Raw genomic sequence first — 20150 nt, 5'->3', positions numbered from 1 at the left:
AAAAAAAAAAAAAAAAAAAAAAAAAGAATCTGTGTAGATATACATTATTTCTTTTATGTAAATTCCCGAGAATGGAATAACTAGGTTATATGGTAAATTTATGTTTAACATTTTTAACAAATGCCAAACTGTTCTTTAAGATGGCTGTACCATCTAATATTCCCAACAGCAAAGCATAAGGGTTGTAGTTTCTCCACATCATCCCAACACTTGTTATGTTTGTCTTTATTTATTATAGTCATTCCCGTGGGTATAAAATGATAGCTCATTATAGTTTTAATTTGTATTTTCTTAATGACTAATGGTGTTGAGCACATTTTCATGTGCTTACTAAAATTGAGACATCTCCTCCAGTAAATTGTCTATCCTCCAGTGAATTCACACCTTTTACCCAATTTTAAAATTAGGCTCTTTGTCTCATAGATTTCCAAAACATTTTATCTTTCTTCCTTTTTTTCTTGCTCTTTTTACACTTGACATTTTCTATTTCTCTATCTTGAAATGCACTGGTTCTTTCTTCTGCCATTTTAAATCTGATTTTGAGATCCTCTAGAGAATTTTGTATTTTACTTTTTATTTTTTTCAACTCCAGAATTTTCTTCTGTTTATTTTAGTAATTTATTTTCTTTATAGAGATTCTGTACATGTAGAGTCATTATCATCATACTTTTCTTTAATTCGTTGAAGATGGTTTCCATTAGTTTTTTCAACATCTTTATAATACTTAAAAAAATTGTCTGCTAATTTCAATATAAAACAATTCTATAAAACAATTTTTATTGACTGGCCTTACTTGAATGTGTGTCCAACATTCTGGTTTCTTTTCAAGTGTCTTAATTTTTTGTTGAATAATTGAAATTTTAGGTATTATATTTTAGCAACTTTGGATTCAGATTTTACTCCTAATGCTGTTTTTGTTACTGTGCTTTGTGTTGTTGTTGTTGTTTAATAACTTTATTGAACTAACTCTGTGGAATCTCATGGTATTTGGCCACAGATGTCTCTAATCAGTTTTTTTTTTTTAATTTAAGTTTAAATTCAAGTAGTCACTGGGCAGAGGCTGTGCTCAAACACTTATAGTGTGAAAGGTTTATACCCTCTGCTGATGGATATGATATGTATGTATGCATGTGGGTGGGTGGGTGGTAGTATTCAAGGCATTTTTCAAATGTGTCTTACTTTTACTTTTGATTGACCATCTTATATGTTCTCTGAGATTCTCACAGTTAGTCAGGAATATATGGTTAGGTGGGACCCCCTCCATTTTCTCCTGAAAATGCAGTCTTTCAATCAACTACTGGATATATGGTAATCTTATCATGACCCTTAGGGCTATTTCTTTTTCTGGATCTTTCATTTAAGTTTCTAGCTAGTCTGCTAGTCCATTGCTTGCCTAAATCAGGATCACAATCTCTGCCTCATGGATCTGCAGGTGTTTATTTGTCCTGAGATTACTAATGTTAATAATATCTTAATACCCACTCCCTTCCAAATGAATTGGGCTCCCTCTGGTGGTGAAGCTGTTGTCTTATATGGCTGGTCTTGCTTTGGTAGAACTACTTCAATGGCTGAAACAGAGTTGGAAGGATGAAAACAGTCCCTAGTAAGAATACTGCATTCTCACACTGTTTTTGCCAGAGATTTAATAGTATTCCTGCATAAACAATTCACAATTTTTGTATGCCTTTGTCAACTACCAGAACTCAAATATATATTTGTATTTCATCATTTTATCCAGTTTTAGCACTGTTTTTTGAGAGATTTGTTGAGCAACTCATTCCATCATGTCAAATGTCCCACAGATATGACATTGCTTCTCCCAACAGATGTATGTTATTTCTAATGACTGTAATATTCTTGCATCACAGTCTTTTTTTTGTCAATAGTCTATACATGGTATTTCATAATTTCTTACATTGCAGTATTATTGATAGATTCAGTGTTAGTACAAATCTCTTTCCTTTTTAAAACCCTATTTTCCCCCTCTTGAATCTTGTAGTGTATCTTCCTTACTCCTGGAGTTTAGAAGCTTTATCAGAGTTTAACTCATGGAGTCCCCTTTCATATATATTTTAAACTCAAGAGAATTTACCTCCTCCTCTAAGGACCAATTTCAACAAATGTTCTCTTTGAGCTTCTTGTGAAGGGATCAAATGATATTTACCCGTTCCCAGCTTCAAGGAGAGAAATCCAAACCATATACTTTGAGTGGCCATTTATTCTATCTGTTGCCAAGGGGTACAAACACATCCACTCTCACATAAGGGTCAGAACAATCACTGTTTCAGACAGTGGTTTCATAAATATGCTGAAATTTACTTTCTTCAAGAAGGATGTTAGAAAGAAGAGTTAAAACTATATACGAAAGTCACAATTTTTTGCTCACCCATGTAATTTACAGTAACTCTTTGACCACTTTAACTATTTGATATAGTGTTATCAAAAGCCCAAAGAATTTGAGATACCAGAGTTGAAAGGCAGTGATAACATATTACACTGCACAGAATATTCCATTTAAGAAAGTACATTTGAAATGTTAACTTTTGAGCTGAGAAATTTATTCCAGCTTCTCTCTTTTGTTCTTCACAACATTTTTTAGTTATTCTATACATATATATGCATACATTTTTCAAGAGGCTTTCATCAGAAGACATTACATTCTGACATTGATGACTCATTTGTTGTTTCTTACAATGCTCTCTACCCCCAAATAATTGATTCTCTACTAACTATTTTTATCCACATATTTATAAGATTATATAATATTCATACATTTAACCTACCAAGATCTCTGCCAGGTAACTTTTTTTTTTTTTTTTTTTGCCATTCCAGAGCTGATGCTTTAAGAAGTAGTGATTGGATTGCCATGTATCTTTTCCACAAGACCTACAGTATTACAGATACAGGGTGCTCTGCTCATCACAGATATGGAATGAAGGTGATATGGAATAGAGCAAAACCTGACCCCCAATGAACATTTAAAATGAAAGACAAACATTAGTTTTTGTAAGCTGATGAGAATTAGAAGTAGTTTATTACTATAGCAAAATGAAGCTTATTTTATCAATGCATCTTTTAAAAAATACATTTCTCAGACTTCCTCGTTTTTTATAGGTCAAATAAAAATTAACAAGGAAGTGTTTTAATGTTCATTATATTCTCTGTAAAACTAATGAGAAGAGACAGTAGATATGGTAAAGAAAACAATATGCCTTTCTTATGTATATTGCCAACACTGTGTTACTGAGTTTTTCTCAGTTCTCATGAACTGCATTCTCAGGAAAACTACAAATCACCCACCAAGGATTTTATTTCTTGGCTTCAATGGGACCTAGTCAGGGCCACAACCCGGCTGATTTTCATAGCTATAGTGAAATACAAAGCCATCAACAGTGGGTTAATCAATTACAAATTATGAAACCCAGACAATAAAGGCACAGTGAGAATTGGTTAAGCAAATGAAAGAAAATGAAATAAATATTAGTCAACTTGGGAGCTGCCAAGTGAATTATCTGGGCAAGGATTGCTCTAGGTGAGAGATCAGCAAACTTTTTCTGTAAAGAGTTAGATAGAAAATATTTTAGGCTTTGAGGACCATATGATAATCTGCTGTTTGTAGTATGAAATCAGCTATAGACAACACAATTGGATGCAAATGAATAAGCGAGGCTTGTTCCAATAAAACTTTATGTACAAAAATAGGCAGCTGGTGAGGTTGGGTCCCATCGTCTTTACTTTGCCAATTTCTGTTCTAGATAGGCATCCTCTGTATATTGGCTTCGAAAGCATTGCATACTTAAGGATCTTTATTTCTAAATGAATTTGTATATCACAAATTAGCAATTCTCATTCTAGGTAATCACTATAACATTTTCATGAAGTTAATAGTATTGTTCTACTTTTTGAGCTGCAACCTAAGCTATTGCTACCATTTTGACATCTATATAATTGTTGATGTGAAGGAAACTTAGATATTGATTTGAGATCCATTTGGTTTAAAGAATTTTCTTAATGATTATTCACAAAAATATGAGTATATATCAATTGTTTATTTATTCAAAGTTAAATTAGCAAGTTCCTGATAGGCAATTGAGTTGAAAAATAAAATTTAAATTAAACGTGAAAAATAGCTATCACTGCTAAAGAAAGACTATTCTTCTGTGAAGTTGTTCTTGTTTTAACATTATAAATATGTGTAGAGCTTATAGAAATCTGAAGAATACCTAAAAATGTCTCTGATTATGGAATCATTTATCAGCCATTAGTACTAATATCATCTGTTGCACGTAATGGCATTACCTTCATTGCAACCATATCTAATTAAGCTTGTATCACAATAAAAGATATAGCAGCATAAAATAAATACAATGTTAAACAAGCGTTAATTTTATTTAAATGATTTATCTCTTCAGTTGCATATTTTATGCTTATTACTAACTATAAAGTCAATTAGATGTAATTCATTTTATTAAAGGTACAAATAAATAATCACTTTCTTTTCTACAACACATTTTTATTTCAGGCCCTTATTTGCTTTGTCTCCAAATGTTTTATCAGCAATATTTAAAAGACAATAATAATGCACATAGTAATGATTGTAAGAAATTTTGTATGAAAGTTGGAATTAATATTAAGTTTTCAGGCTAATTTTCTTTTAAATGCTTAAGTTACATTCACCTATCATAGGTTCAAAGTGATTAGAATATGATCATCTTAAAGCAGCATTATCCTCTTTTGATAAATGTTATAGCATTTTCCTTAAAGTCTCTGTAGATATATAGCATAGCCAAATATTACCAAAAGAATCTGAGAATTTATAGTCAATTATTCAGGTAGAATTCCTGATTAAAAGCTAAGATTTTTTAAATGAGACAGAGCAAGGTGACCTAACTATGTATTTCCATACTATTCAGTTCAGCTAAATTTATATACTGTTTGTTCCTCTGCAAATATTTAAGAGAAAAGCGTGTCTTAAAAAAATTTACAGCAAACCAATAACAACTGGGTTTTGACCATGCAAATCTAATTTGATCATATTTATTCATTTGAGCTTTTTAGAAAACTGATTTGGATCTGCTTGGCACACCTAACTTACTCAGGAAAAGTAGTTTGTGTTTTTTTAATTTTCCTTATCATACAAATATTCACAATAATTCAAGTCACTGAATGGCTAGAAAGGCCAATAATAATTATATAATAAATTGAAAAGCTAGGGCAAAAAGTTGAAATTATGTGTGTTATCCTTTAAAAGATTTAGGTCTCTGAGTCCAAAATGTTGGACTCATATAATAAATATTGCTCATGCATTTGTTTTTATATTTTAGTGGTATTTATGGTAGTATTTTAAAATTAATTTTATAAATATTTGTATAAAATCTATTATGTGTTAATTGCTAAAACTACAAAGGAACGCTATCACTCTTAACATCACTGAACTCACTCAAGTGTAGTAAATAACCTTTAGAGAACTAAGTTTTATTATAGAACTCTACAGAAGTCTAGGGGATCACAAAGACAGGAACAACTAACTCACAGTGGTAAATGGGAGATGACTTCCTGCTTCAGTTTACAGTTGAATAATCAGTGATTCTAGATCATTAATAATGTTGCTAAATATATTTTACATTTGAACTAGAGTAATTTTTGTTTGCACATTTGTTTTCAGGGAAACAGAAACTTTATTTTGGAAACGAGTTGTCCTTTTATCAATCAAGATGGAGTAACAGGGACTAGATTTACCCTTCTGCCTTAAACAACTAAGAAAAAAGACAAAAATATGAAACAATGGTATGTAGGAGACTGGTCATGAGAGAACAAAGAATGGATTTCTGAATGATGGGAAATAAATGAGTTGAGTTCTATGATCGCCCCAGTTTACTGCACTGAAAGAATTCCCAGGCCATGGGAACAGTACCCATTGCTCATACAGGACTAAGAATAGTGCATTTCTTGCTAGACAGACTGGAAATATCATCATTCACAGGGAACTGGGTAGAATGCCATGAAGAAACTTGCCTCAGTAATGAGGAATAATTACCCATCTAAATGCTGCTCTAGTCTTTCCTGTCAAATCTTGAAAGACCTAAAAGGATCAAATCATTTCAAAGCAATCTGTCTCATAAGGAAGCTCAAGAACATTTTTAGGTATACAAAAATATCTAGCACCCAATAAGGTAAAATTCACAATGTCTGGCAACCAACCGAATATTATAAGACAGGCAAAGAACCAGAAAAATATAACCCATAATCAGAGAGGAAAAGGCAATGAAACTTAACCACAATTGGCAGAGATGTTTTCATTACTACAAAATAATATTAAAACTTTTAATCAACTTATTCTCTGGGGAATGGGGGGGAAAGCTAGGTGACAGATGGAATTTGTTGAGACATGGAATGTACAAAATAGATAAATTAAGCTTTTAAAGAAGAGAACTATAATATCTGAAATAGTATGCATTGCATGAAATTAATGGCAGATTAGACCACTGAACTGCCAAAACATGATTTGTGAAACTTAAGACATAGCCATAGAAACTATCCAAAGTAAAATACAAAGAAAGCAATCATTTAAAAATGATCAGTGATCAGTAAACTTTAGAACATCAAGAGACCTAATATACATGTAATTTGAGTCCCCAGAGGAAAAAGGGGTGGACAGAAAATATTTGACGATATAATGTCTAAAATTTTCAAGTGAATAAAACTATACCAAGACACACCAAATAGAATTGTTCAAACAAATAATAAAGAGAAACATTCTAAAGCAGATACAGTGAAAAGACATCAGGTACAGAGGAACAAAATAAGGATGGCAAATTTCTTCTTGTTGGAGAAATGAAAAGACAGTAGAACTACATTTTACTTAAGTCCTAAAAGGAAAAAAAGACCAATCGACCTAGAATTTGTATTCAGTAAAAATATCTTAAGGTGAAATAAAGTATTTTCCAGACAGAAAAGATGAAAACCTTCATCATGAGTAGACCTGCAGTACAACAACAAATGTTAAAGGAAATTCTTCAAATAGTAAGAAAAGGATACCAGATAGAAATGTGAATCTACATAATAGAATGGAGAACTCCCCAAATAGTAGCTATATTGGTACATGTAAAACATTTTTATAGCAAATTAATTTAAGACTATTGAAGGTTTCCACAAAAATAATACCAATGCTGTGTGATGTTTATAATGTATAAGTAAAAGTAGGAAAAAATAGTACAAAGGCCAATAGGTAAGAACTGGAATTATACTCTTATAAATGTTTTATATCAAGGATGCAGTGATATACCATCACTATCAGGTAGACTATAATAAGTTAGAGATGTATAGCATAAACTCTGAACCAAACATTAAAATTAAAATAAATTGCTGATAAAAATATTGAATTATGAAAAACAGTCCACATAAAGGCAAAAAATTGAAAGAGGTAACGTATGTCAGGAATCTCTAGAGAAACAGAAGACAGAAGCCATATATACAAAATCTAAAAGGTAAAATCAATGTATTTCTTTTAGACTATGGAACGACAGGGATTTACATTAGGGATTTGGTGCATATGATTCTGGGGCCTGGCAAGTATGGAGCCTGTAGAGCAGACCACAGCAGGCTGAAAACTGGCAGCAGTTGGTATTGTGGTCTTAAGTCTGAAGGCAATCTGAAGGAAGAATTCCTTACTCTTCTGGGGACTACAATCTTTTCTCTTAAGGACTTCACCTATTGGGTGAGGCCCACCCACATTATGGAGGGTAATCTTCTTTATTAAAAGTATACTAAATTAAATGCTAATTGCATCTAAAAAAAGCCTTCACCACAACATCTAGCCTGCAGTTTTACCAAACAATGGGGCACCAGAGCCTAGCCAAGTTTACACAGAAAATTTAACCATCACAGGGAACAAATAACAGATGTGACAAATAGAAAATAAATAGCAAGGAAATAGATTTAAACTTAACCACATTAATAATCACATTAAATTTAAAATAGTATAGACACCCTGATTAAAAGGCATAGACTGTCAGAGTAGATAAACCAGAAAGTCCAACTATATGCTGCCTTCAAGAAACACACTTTCATTATAAAGGTACACATAAGTTGAAAGTAAAAGGATGGAATAGATATACCACTGTGACACAAGTCAAAAGAAATCTGGAGGAGCTATATTAATATCAGACAAAGTATTTTTCAGAGTAAATAATATTATCAAGAATTAAGAAGGTAATGTCATAGTGATAGATGAAGATAGATGTATCCAATACTTAATAATGAAGTGATCACTGAAGAAATCAAAGAGGAAATCAAAAAATACCTAGAAACAAAAGACAATGGAGACACAGTGACCCAAAACCTATGGGATGCAGCAAAAGCAGTTCTAAGAGGGAAGTTTATAGCAATACAAACCTATCTTAAGAAACAGGAAACATCTCGAATAAACAACCTAACCTTGCACCTAAAGCAATTTAGAAAGAAGAACAAAAAAACCCCAAAGTTAGCAAAAGGAAAGAAATCATAAAGATCAGATCAGAAATAAATGAAAAAGAAATGAAGGAAACGATAGCAAAGATCAATAAAACTAAAAGCTGGTTCTTTGAGAAGATAAAAAAAAAGATAAACCATTAGCCAGACTCATCAAGAAAAAAAGGGAGAAGACTCAAATCAATAGAATTAGAAATGAAAAAGGAGAAGTAACAACTGACACTGCAGAAATACAAAAGATCATGAGAGATTACTACAAGCAACTCTATGCCAATAAAATGGACAACCTGGAAGAAATGGACAAATTCTTAGAAATGCACAACCTGACAAGACTGAATCAGGAAGAAATAGAAAATATGAACAGACCAATCACAATCACTGAAATTGAAACTGTGATTAAAAATCTTCCAACAAACAAAAGCCCAGGACCAGATGGCTTCACAGGCGAATTCTATCAAACATTTAGAGAAGAGCTAACACCTATTCTTCTCAAACTCTTCCAAAATATAGCAGAGGGAGGAACACTCCCAAACTCATTCTACGAGGCCACCATCACCTTGATACCAAAACCAGACAAGGATGTCACAAAGAAAGAAAACTACAGGCCAATATCACTGATGAACATAGATGCAAAAATCCTCAACAAAATACTAGCAAACAGAATCCAACAGCACATTAAAAGGATCATACACCATGATCAAGTGGGGTTTATTCCAGGAATGCAAGGATTCTTCAATATACGCAAATCTATCAATGTGATTAACCATATTAACAAATTGAAGGAGAAAAACCATATGATCATCTCAATAGATGCAGAGAAAGCTTTTGACAAAATTCAACACCCATTTATGATAAAAACCCTGCAGAAAGTAGGTGTAGAGGGAACTTTCCTCAATATAATAAAGGCCGTATATGACAAGCCCACAGCCAACATCATCCTCAATGGCGAAAAACTGAAAGCATTTCCACTAAGGTCAGGAACAAGACAAGGTTGCCCACTCTCACCACTCTTATTCAACATAGTTTTGGAAGTTTTAGCCACAGCAATCAGAGAAGAAAAGGAAATAAAAGGAATCCAAATCGGAAAAGAAGAAGTAAAGCTGTCACTGTTTGCAGATGACATGATACTATACATAGAGAATCCTAAAGATGCTACCAGAAAACTACTAGAGCTAATCAATGAATTTGGTAAAGTAGCAGGATACAAAATTAATGCACAGAAATCTCTGGCATTCCTATATACTAATGATGAAAAATCTGAAAGTGAAATCAAGAAAACACTCCCATTTACCATTGCAACAAAAAGAATAAAATATCTAGGAATAAACCTACCTAAGGAGACAAAAGACCTGTATGCAGAAAATTATAAGACACTGATGAAAGAAATTAAAGATGATACAAATAGATGGAGAGATATACCATGTTCTTGGATTGGAAGAATCAACATTGTGAAAATGACTCTACTACCCAAAGCAATCTACAGATTCAATGCAATCCCTATCAAACTACCACTGGCATTTTTCACAGAACTAGAACAAAAAATTTCACAATTTGTATGGAAACACAAAAGACCCCGAATAGCCAAAGCAATCTTGAGAACGAAAAACGGAGCTGGAGGAATCAGGCTCCCTGACTTCAGACTATATTACAAAGCTACCGTAATCAAGACAGTATGGTACTGGCACAAAAACAGAAATATAGATCAATGGAACAGAATAGAAAGACCAGAGATAAACCCACACACATATTGTCACCTTATCTTTGATAAAGGAGGCAGGAACGTACAGTGGAGAAAGGACAGTCTCTTCAATAAGTGGTGTTGGGAAAACTGGACAGGTACATGTAAAAGTATGAGATTAGATCGCTCCCTAACAGCATACACAAAAATAAGCTCAGAATGGATTAAAGACCAAAATGTAGGGCCAGAAACTATCAAATTCTTAGAGGAAAACATAGGCAGAACACTCTATGACATAAATCACAGCAAGATCCTTTTTTGACCCACCTTCTAGAGAAATGGAAATAAAAACAAAAATAAACAAATGGGACCTAATGAAACTTCAAAGCTTTTGCACAGCAAAGGAAACCATAAACAAGACCAAAAGACAACCCTCAGAATGGGAGAAAATATATGCAAACGAAGCAACTGACAAAGGATTAACTTCCAAAATTTACAAGCAGCTCATGCAGCTCAATAACAAAAAAGCAAACAACCCAATCCAAAAATGGGCAAAAGATCTAAATAGACATTTCTCCAAAGAAGATATACAGACTGCCAAAAAATACATGAAAGAATGCTCAATATCATTAATCATTAGAGAAATGCAAATCAAAATTACAATGAGATATAGTCTCACACCGGTCAGAATGGCCATCATCAAAAAATCTAGAAAAAATAAATGCTGGAGAGGGTGTGGAGAAAAGGGAACACTCTTGCACTGCTGGTGGGAATGTGAATTGGCACAGCCACTATGGAGAACAGTATGGAGGTTTCTTTAAAAACTACAAATAAAACTACCATATGATCCAGCAATCCCACTACTGGGCATGTACCCTGTGAAAACCATAATTCAAACAGAGTCATGTACCAAAATGTTCATTGCAGCTCTATTTACAATAGCCAGGAGATGGAAACAACCTGTGTCCATCATTGGATGAATGGATAAAGAAGATGTGGCATATATATACAATGGAATATTACTCAGCCATAAAAAGAAATGAAATTGAGCTATTTGTAATGAGGTGGATGGACCTAGAGTCCGTCATACAGAGTGAAGTAAGTCAGAAAGAGAAAGGCAAATACCGTATGCTAACGCATACATATGGAATTTAGGGAAAAAAAATGTCATGAAGAACCTAGGGGTAAGACAGGAATAAAGACACAGACCTACTAGAGAATGGACTTGAGGATATGGGGAGGGTGAAGGGTAAGCTCTGACAAAGTGAGAGAGTGGCATGGACATATATACACTATCAAACGTAAAATAGATAGCTAGTGGGAAGCAGCCGCATAGCACAGGGAGATGAGCTCGGTGCTTTGTGACCACCTAGAGGCGTGGGATAGGGAGGGTGGGAGGGAGGGAGATGCAAGAGGGAAGAGATATGGGAACATATGTATATGTATAACTAATTCACTTTGTTATAAAGGAGAAACTAACACACCATTGTAAAGCAATTATACTCCAATAAAGATGTAAAAAAAATAAATAATAAAACCCCCCAAAAACAAGTTTTTATGACATTTAGGAGACAACTGAAAAAAAAATCATCAAGAAATCTTAGCCATAGCAGATATTTGTGTATATAATATAACAGAGCTTCAAAATACATAAAACAGTGTTTGATAACACTGCAAAAAGGAAATGGGAAAATTCACAGTTGTAGTCTCTCTCACTATTTAATAGAACAACTAGAGAGAAAATAGTTAATGATATGAGACACAAATAACTTGACTTAAAACCAAGTCAGAACACTCCATCCAACGAAACAGAATACATACCTTCTTCAAGTGCATATGTAATATTTATGAAGATAATCATATTCTGGGCAATAGATATTTCAATTGATTTAGAAGATTCAAATCATACAAATATTTCCCATGAATAGAACAATAAAATACTATATGTTAACTTAGAAATCAATAAAAAGATCTCTAGAAAATCCTCAAATGTTTGGAAATTAGATAGCAAACAACACATGTGTTGCTTCATAACCTCTTCGGGAGCTTCCTGAGTGTAATCTGAAACTATTCCCTGTACTCAGAGGGCAACGAGAGACCGAAGAAAGAGGCATGCCACCTCACATTGGTAGGTGGCAATTTTTTTTTTGCTGTATGCGGGCCTCTCACTGTTGTGGCCTCTCCGGTTGCGAAGCACAGGCTCCAGACGCACAGGCTCAGTGGCCATGGCTCACGGGCCCAGCCACTCCGCGGCATGTGTAATCTTCCCGGACCAGGGCACAAACCTGTGTCCCCTGCATTGGCAGGCGGACTCTCAACCACTGCGCCACCAGAGAAGCCTGGTAGGTGGCAATTTTAATAAGCAAAAGAACTTACAAGGCTTGTCTTGTGTGGCTGCAAGATCAGTAGATCTCTGCATCCATCTGCTGGAATCTTAAAAGTTTATATAGAGTCCTTCACTATGTTCAGTCATATACACATAAGACCTTAACTGGGTTCAGTCACATACCTGTCCAGAAAGCCTCAACACCACATTTCTATTTCAAAGTTGTATCTTTGGAGCAGCTTCTGGGGGCAGAGAAGACAAGTAAACATGTATTTCAAGGACAGGGGAGGAATGGGTAGCCTCCTATTGCCCAGGCTCAGCTTGAGGGTCGACTGGAAGTTATGTCTTTTTGATGGCCTCCTCCAACACTATGGATCAATAAAGAAAGCAAATGGGAAATCAGAAAGTACTTTTTCCTTAAATGAAAATAAAAACACAGCACATCAAATTCTGTGGAATGCCGCTAAAGCAGTGTTTAGAGAGAAATGTATAGCACTAAATCCCTATCTTAAAAAAGATCTTAGATGTACTGTAAATTAGTGATCTCAGCTTACATCTAATAAAAGCAGAAAAAGAAAAGCAAGCTAAACCAAAAATAAATATAAAAATGCTAAACTAAATCCCTATCTTAAAAAAGATCTTAGATGTACTGTAAATTAGTGATCTCAGCTTACATCTAATAAAAGCAGAAAAAGAAAAGCAAGCTAAACCAAAAATAAATATAAAAAATAAATGCTAAAGATCAGCTCAGAAAACAATGAGATTGGGGGAAAAAAAAAAAAGAAAATCAGTGGTTCTTTGTGGAAAAAAAGAAAAACAGCTGGTTCTTTGTGAAAAACAACAAAGTTCAAAGTTTATAACACTTTAGAGAAACTGGAAGAAAATAAAGAGAGAAAACACAAATTGACCGTATCAGGAATGAGATAGGTGACATCATTACAGTTTTTATATGTATATTAAAAGAATAATACGGAAATAGTGAAAAATTTTTGCAAATAAATAAGGCAATTTAGATGAGATGGAAAAAAAAATTCTTGACAGATACAAACTACCAAAGCTATTCAAGAAGAAGTAGATCTGAATAGCACTGTATCTATGAAAGTTATTGAATTTATAGTTAAAAATTATATGACACAGAAAACTCCAAACCCAAATGATTTCATTGGTGAATTTTGTCAAACATTTAAAGAAAAATAATACCAATTCTATGCACATAGAATTTTCCTCAGAAAATTGAAGTAAATTATACTACCTAATTTATTCTATGAGGCTAATATTACCCTGATACCAATACCAAAGCTATTATAAGTAATTAAAATTTCACATGAACATGGATACAAATATTTGCAACAAAAATTTAGCAAATTGAATCCAACGATACTTAAAAAATAATGTATCATGAGCAAGTGGGGTTAATACCAGGAATGCAAGGTTAATTTAACATTACAAAATCAATCAATGTAATTTATCATATGTATAAATCAGTGACCAATCCAGAGAGAAACGACACAGTAATTTGAATATAACTGTATAAAGAATGACAAACTACAACAGGAGTTGGTATAATGATAAATTGGCTGGTAAGAAGTAAACATAACTCTAAGAATTTTCTAACATATATATAGAAGCAGTCACTTCCCATAGGGTCAAGATAGGGAAGAGCCCCTACCCACAGTTCAAAGACCCAGAATGTGATGGAGATGGCAAAACCGTGGCTCACTGAATGGCAGAGCAGTCACTGTTAGACTGCACTGCTGGAATTCCCTGTAAATCCATCCTCTGGAACTTGCCAGAAACCTGTCCTGTAGGGTACTAGGGAAAGTTCTTCATGGGGAATTTTCTACTGGAGACACTTGGCTGCTATATATAAAATAAAAATGGGAAGAAGAGAGAACACAATGGCTAATATATGCAAATAAACACATATACAAGAAAATAGAAAATATACAAAGCTACTATAGTCTTCATTTCTATAATTGTTCATGGGGTCCTAATTGACATCTGTGTCTTTCTTCTTCAACTACTCTTTCAGTATTTCCTTTGTCCTCAGACAGAACACCTGCTGGTCAGTGTTCTTTATCTAGTATAGAGACATAAACCTTCATTCTACAAAGGTCTGAACTCTCATTGCTCTGCTTTTTTGATTGTTGTAGTTTTCCATTGACATTTACTATTGGGCATAGATGTCCTAGGAAGTACTCCAGAGAATCCCCTGAGATCCAGATATAGTCTATCTTGATTTAATTGTGTAGAAGCAACACATCTTCACTTAGCAGTCAGGGTCGATCACGCCAGCAAGCAGTTTAATCCCCCTTTTTTTCCTGTCAGTTTAGTTGCATAAGGAGCCCCAAATATCCAAGAGGCTCTCATCTTTCAATTTAGCAGAACCATTGTTGTATGCCCTGGCTGGAAGCATCCCACTTTGAGAATTAATATCTCCAAAGAAACAGCTCAAAGTTATCAGATAGCAAACGAATATGCTCTAAGTGGGTTGGTTTTTAGGTATAATGAGACAGGAGCCACTCCCACTTCAACAACTTTCTTCCCAGACCTAGGGACTCTGGCTACAGGGAAGACAGCATTATATAGGGAATTCTAATTAAAAGCATATACTGTATCCTATAAACAGAATCTCATTCTTTTAGGTGGTTCTCTCCCAACTCTTGCCAAAATGAGCCTTCAGTATGCCATTGTACCTTTCAATTAGGCCAGCTTCTTCAGTTGATGGAGTATACGGTAAAATCAATTAATAACTAGAATATGAGCCCATTGCTATACCTCTTCTGCTCTGAAATGAGTTCCTTGATCATACCCAGTGCTGTGTGAAATGATATGAAGCACAGGTGTCTTGGTCACCTGGAGTTCAATGGTTAGGCTGTCTCTACCAACATCTAGTAGCAAGTCAGATCTGATTTTCAAAAGAAGACTAGTTATCTACTGAATATGGCACAGATTTTGTTCAAAATCCTAGAGGCCTTCTCTGGTATTTTCCTATTTTTGCTTATCAGGGGACTATATAGCATGCCTATATGCCATGTATATTGCAAGCATTATTACATTTGCTAAAAAATAAGGTCCAAGTGTAGAATGGCTTATACTAAAGCCTAAATATGCTATGGTGTCTTCTATTTTTCTGGTACCCATTCATAAATGGAAACCTTATGGGTAACTCTGTAGATAAGTCAATGTAACACACTGAAGTGTGGTATATATTACCTTGAAAATCCAAAGTGGCCTATCAAGTATTGTGCCTCTTTTCTCACAGTAGATGGTGAGAGGTGCAGCAACTTGTTGTTCTCTTTAAAGGGGGTATCTTGATATGTTCCAGACGATTGAAGTACCAGAAACTACACTGAGGAGGCAGGCTCATGAAATTTTGGAGTATACCTTCTATCCTCTCCTATGCAAACTGAACTTGCTATTCCTGCTTATCAGATCCAATCAGCATAATGTCATTAGGGTAGTGAATCACTTAGATGTTCTGTGGAGATGATCAAGATCTATAGAATACATTACATCAAGGAGAAGAAAAATTAGCATAGCTCTGAAACAACATTCTGGAACGACATTGCTGGTCCTCCCAGGTAAAAGCAAACTGGTTCTGGTAATCCTTGCAAATTGGTACAGAGAAAAAAGGATTAGTCAGGCCAATATGTGCATGTCAGGTGTCAGATATTGTGGTAAGCTGAATAATGGTCCCTCAAAGATGTCCAAGTCTCAACCCTGGAACCTATGAATAGTTTACTTTACATGGCAAAAGGAACACTGTTAAGTGTGATTAAGTTAAGGATCTTGAGATGGAAAAATTATCCTGGATTATACATGTGGGCCCAATGTAATCACAAGCATCCTTTAAAAGGCGGAAAGAAGGATCAGAGACAGAGAAAAGATGTGATGCCAGAAGCAGAAGTTTAATTGGGGAAAAAGATGCAATACAGTGGCTTTATAGATGAAGAGAGGGGCCACAAACTAAGCAATATACGTGTCCTCTAGAAGATGGAAAAGAAAAGGCACAGATTCTCCCCTAGAGCTTTCAGAAAGAACATAGCCTGCAGACACCTTGAATTTAGCCCACTGAAAGTGATTTTGAACTTCTGATCCCAAGAATTATGAGATGATAAATTTATGTTGTTTTTAGTTGCTAAGATTTTGGTAATTTGTTAAAGCAGAACAAGGAAACTAAAACAATGGCTGTGTTGATTTGTTCCAGTGAAGATGTCACATCCACATTTGAATGTTAGGTGATAAATCCCATCCAACTATCCTACCCCCCTAAGCCTCTGCATTTCCTTCTCCAAATTATGCCAAGTTGCTCTGGCAATGCAGTCTCATCAACTGTAAACAACTTCTGAGTCCATGTTTCAGTCCACCAACCAAGTTAACTGATAGAGTCACATGCAACTGCACAAGCTAACATTTATTCCAGACTCTTCAGTAAGTACACTGACTATAGGCATAACAGATAAAAGAACAGGTATTACTCCTACAGCTGAGACAGAGCACCTAAGAAATAGCACTCCCTCATAAAACACACATATGGGCTTTGGAACAAGATCTTTTGGAGAAGGCAGAGTAGTGGCTCATTGAAGGGGAGAGAAGTTGCTTTGGTGATCTTGCCAGAAATCTGCTCTTCAGGGTGCTGGTGAAATCTATCCATGGGCAGGTGTCTCACCAGGGTGTCAGGGGAAAGCTGTTGGTTGCTAGATGCTGCTGGCTTTCATGCAATGCAGGAGCCAGGCTGTGGAGAAGCTGTAAGCACTATAGGAGCCTGGTGCTAGAGAAAGCCCAGCACACTTGCAGGAACATGCCAAATGAACACAACAATAACAGGAAATGAAACCTTTATTCTGCAATGTCTCTCTACTTCCCTCTACTGACAGATCTTCAGTGTCAGGTGTTAATGCAAAAATATTTAGAGGTGTCAGATTCATTTTCACAGAGGAGGCAAAAAGGGTGAATTTATAGCTGAGAGATAAGTCAATAACTGGCATGCCATATTAAAAAAATAAAAAAGGATCATAAATAAAAACATAAAAAAGGATATGCAGCTTACCCAACCTCAGTTTGCAATGTTTTTTTTAACAGCAGTCCCCAACCTTTTTGGCACCAGGGACTGCTTTCGTGGAAGACAATTTTTCCACGGTCCCAGAGCAGGGGGGTTGGTTTCAGGATGATTCAAGCACATTACATTTATTGTGCCCTTTATTTCTATTATTATTACATTGTAATATACAATGAAATAATTATACAACTCACCATAATGCAGAATCAGTGGGAACCCTGAGCTTGTTTTCACTTGCCACCCACTGATAGGGTTTGATATGAGTCTGCAAGTAATTGATTGATTTATTATGGTCTCTGGGCAGTCACACCTCTCTGCTAATGATAATCTGTATTTGCAGCCGCTCCCCAGCGCTAGCATCACTGCCTCAGCTCCACCTCTGATCATCAGGCATTAGATTCTCATAAGGAGCGCGAAACCTAGATCCCCCTCATGCGCAGTTCACGGTAGAGTTTGCGCTCCTGTGAGAATCCGATGCAGACGCTGATCTGACAGGAGGCGGAGCTCAGGAGGTAATGCAAGCGATGGGGAGTGGCTGTAAATACAGATGAAGCTTTGCTCACTCACCTGCCGCTCACCTCCTGCTGTGTGGCCTGGTTCTTAACAGGCCATGAACTGGTACCAGTCCATGGCTCAGGGGTTGGGGACCCCTGTTTTATAATATAAACTCTTGCATGCTCAGTGAAAAACCTTTAGAATGATACATTCCATATATATATATATATATATATATATATGTATATGCATATACAAATATACATGTTTTATTTAATAAACACATTCTGTCCACTCAGTATGATATTCAAATAAAATATTGTCAAAGTATTCTCATTCATTTTCTTAGCCATGTTACTGAATTCACAGCATTTATAAATTCATAATGATATTTCTTCCATTGTTCTGCTATTTCTAGCTGTAAGCTCAATTTTAAATTAGAAAAAAATATATGCTTATATAAGTTACAAAATTGCACTTGCAGATCTTCTGGCACATTTTTCATAAATAAAAATAAGCATATTTCAGGCAGAATTCCAAAACAGAAAAATGATTGAATTTGATCATGGGGGAAATCTCCTTTGGCTAGAAAGGGACTAATTACACATTCAGAGAAGAAATATCCATATTTTAGATGCTTATTTATAAAAAAAAAAAAAAAAAGCATGGTACCTCCTAAAATAATACAGAAGACAACAGCTATAGGAGATATGATTTATACAGCAAATATACAGGCCCACAAGATATACATAATTTCTGGCAATAATTTTTTATTTGGGAGACCACTAAAGGTTGACAAACATTGAGATGCATTTTTCCTAGTGACAGACTTTTTTTAAATAAATAATCTAATCAATGAAGTTTGATTACTTTTAATTCAAAGTAAAAATCTTGCTGATACATATATTTATGCCCCAGAACATCATTTAAATATTATTCTTATTTGATACAAATTTGTTAGGTATGAATAACTAATGAACTGGCTAAAATAAAGGACTTTAAGAAGACTAGGTGGGAGGATGGCTTGCTGTTTAAACAGACACTATTTTATTATATTATAATGTAAAAACACTGGATTAGAAATTAGAAAACTTTGTTTTCTTTAAAACCACTAAACAAAATGTGTGACTCAGATTATTAACATTACTGACTCAAAATTGTAATCAATAATTTGGGAAAACTTTTTTTTGACAAATGCAACGAGTTTAAATAAGTTAAAGGTCTAAAACCTGGAGAGTATTATGTCATAGACTAGATTCGTTATATATTGTTATACATGTTCTAATCATCAGAAATTATAGTTTGCAAGTTTTCTCTTAAATGTCTTTCAGATTTCAAAAGAAAAAAATACTATATATATATTATTCTGAGAAAGATATGTTTCATTTGCACAATAATAGGAAGTGAGGTAATAAATGGATAAAATGCTTACACTAAAGGTTGTTTACATAGTTAACAGATCTTTTGACTACAATATTGTTTGAAAATTACTAAAAGAACATGGATAAGAACATTCTTTTCTATTTTAATTAGCTGTCATTATGTATTTTCCGTAAATCAGCCTCTTTATGAATACAACTGTGTACATTTTATTATTTTCTTTGTAGGTAGTATAGAGGCCAGAGATTTCATATTAATAAGGAAACAAGCAAATACTGTGAATGCTGATGCAATTAGAAATGATGGGAACTGTGAGTACAACCGCCTTTATTTTACCCTTACAAAAAGAAATTGAGTCAGAGCACTAGATAGCCCACAATGTAATGGAAAAAAAGCATCTGAGCTGAATGCCTATTTCACATTAACTAGTCAAGGCTGAGTCACCACCACCACAAAGGCAAAAATTCAGTTTTATTTGATACTTGCTGTTCCAAAATTAGAACAATAGAAAGAAAACATAGGCATCTATGAAACCACAGAGCTTCCAGTTAACTTTTTATTTTAATCTGTTAGTTTCCAATTGCTGCCTCAAAGGTAACTGTGATTCAACATCTACTCCATTTTCATTTAAATGGCAGGAATATTATTATAATTCCACCTATTTTCTAAATTTGGATATAGATGTAACCCCATGAGAAAAAAATGCCATTATCTTCCCCATTAGTCACTACATAAGAGAG

Source organism: Lipotes vexillifer, unplaced genomic scaffold, assembly GCF_000442215.2.
Source record: "Lipotes vexillifer unplaced genomic scaffold, Lipotes_vexillifer_v1.1 scaffold393, whole genome shotgun sequence".
NCBI lineage: Eukaryota > Metazoa > Chordata > Mammalia > Artiodactyla > Lipotidae > Lipotes > Lipotes vexillifer.
This window is presented reverse-complemented; position numbering follows the sequence as displayed.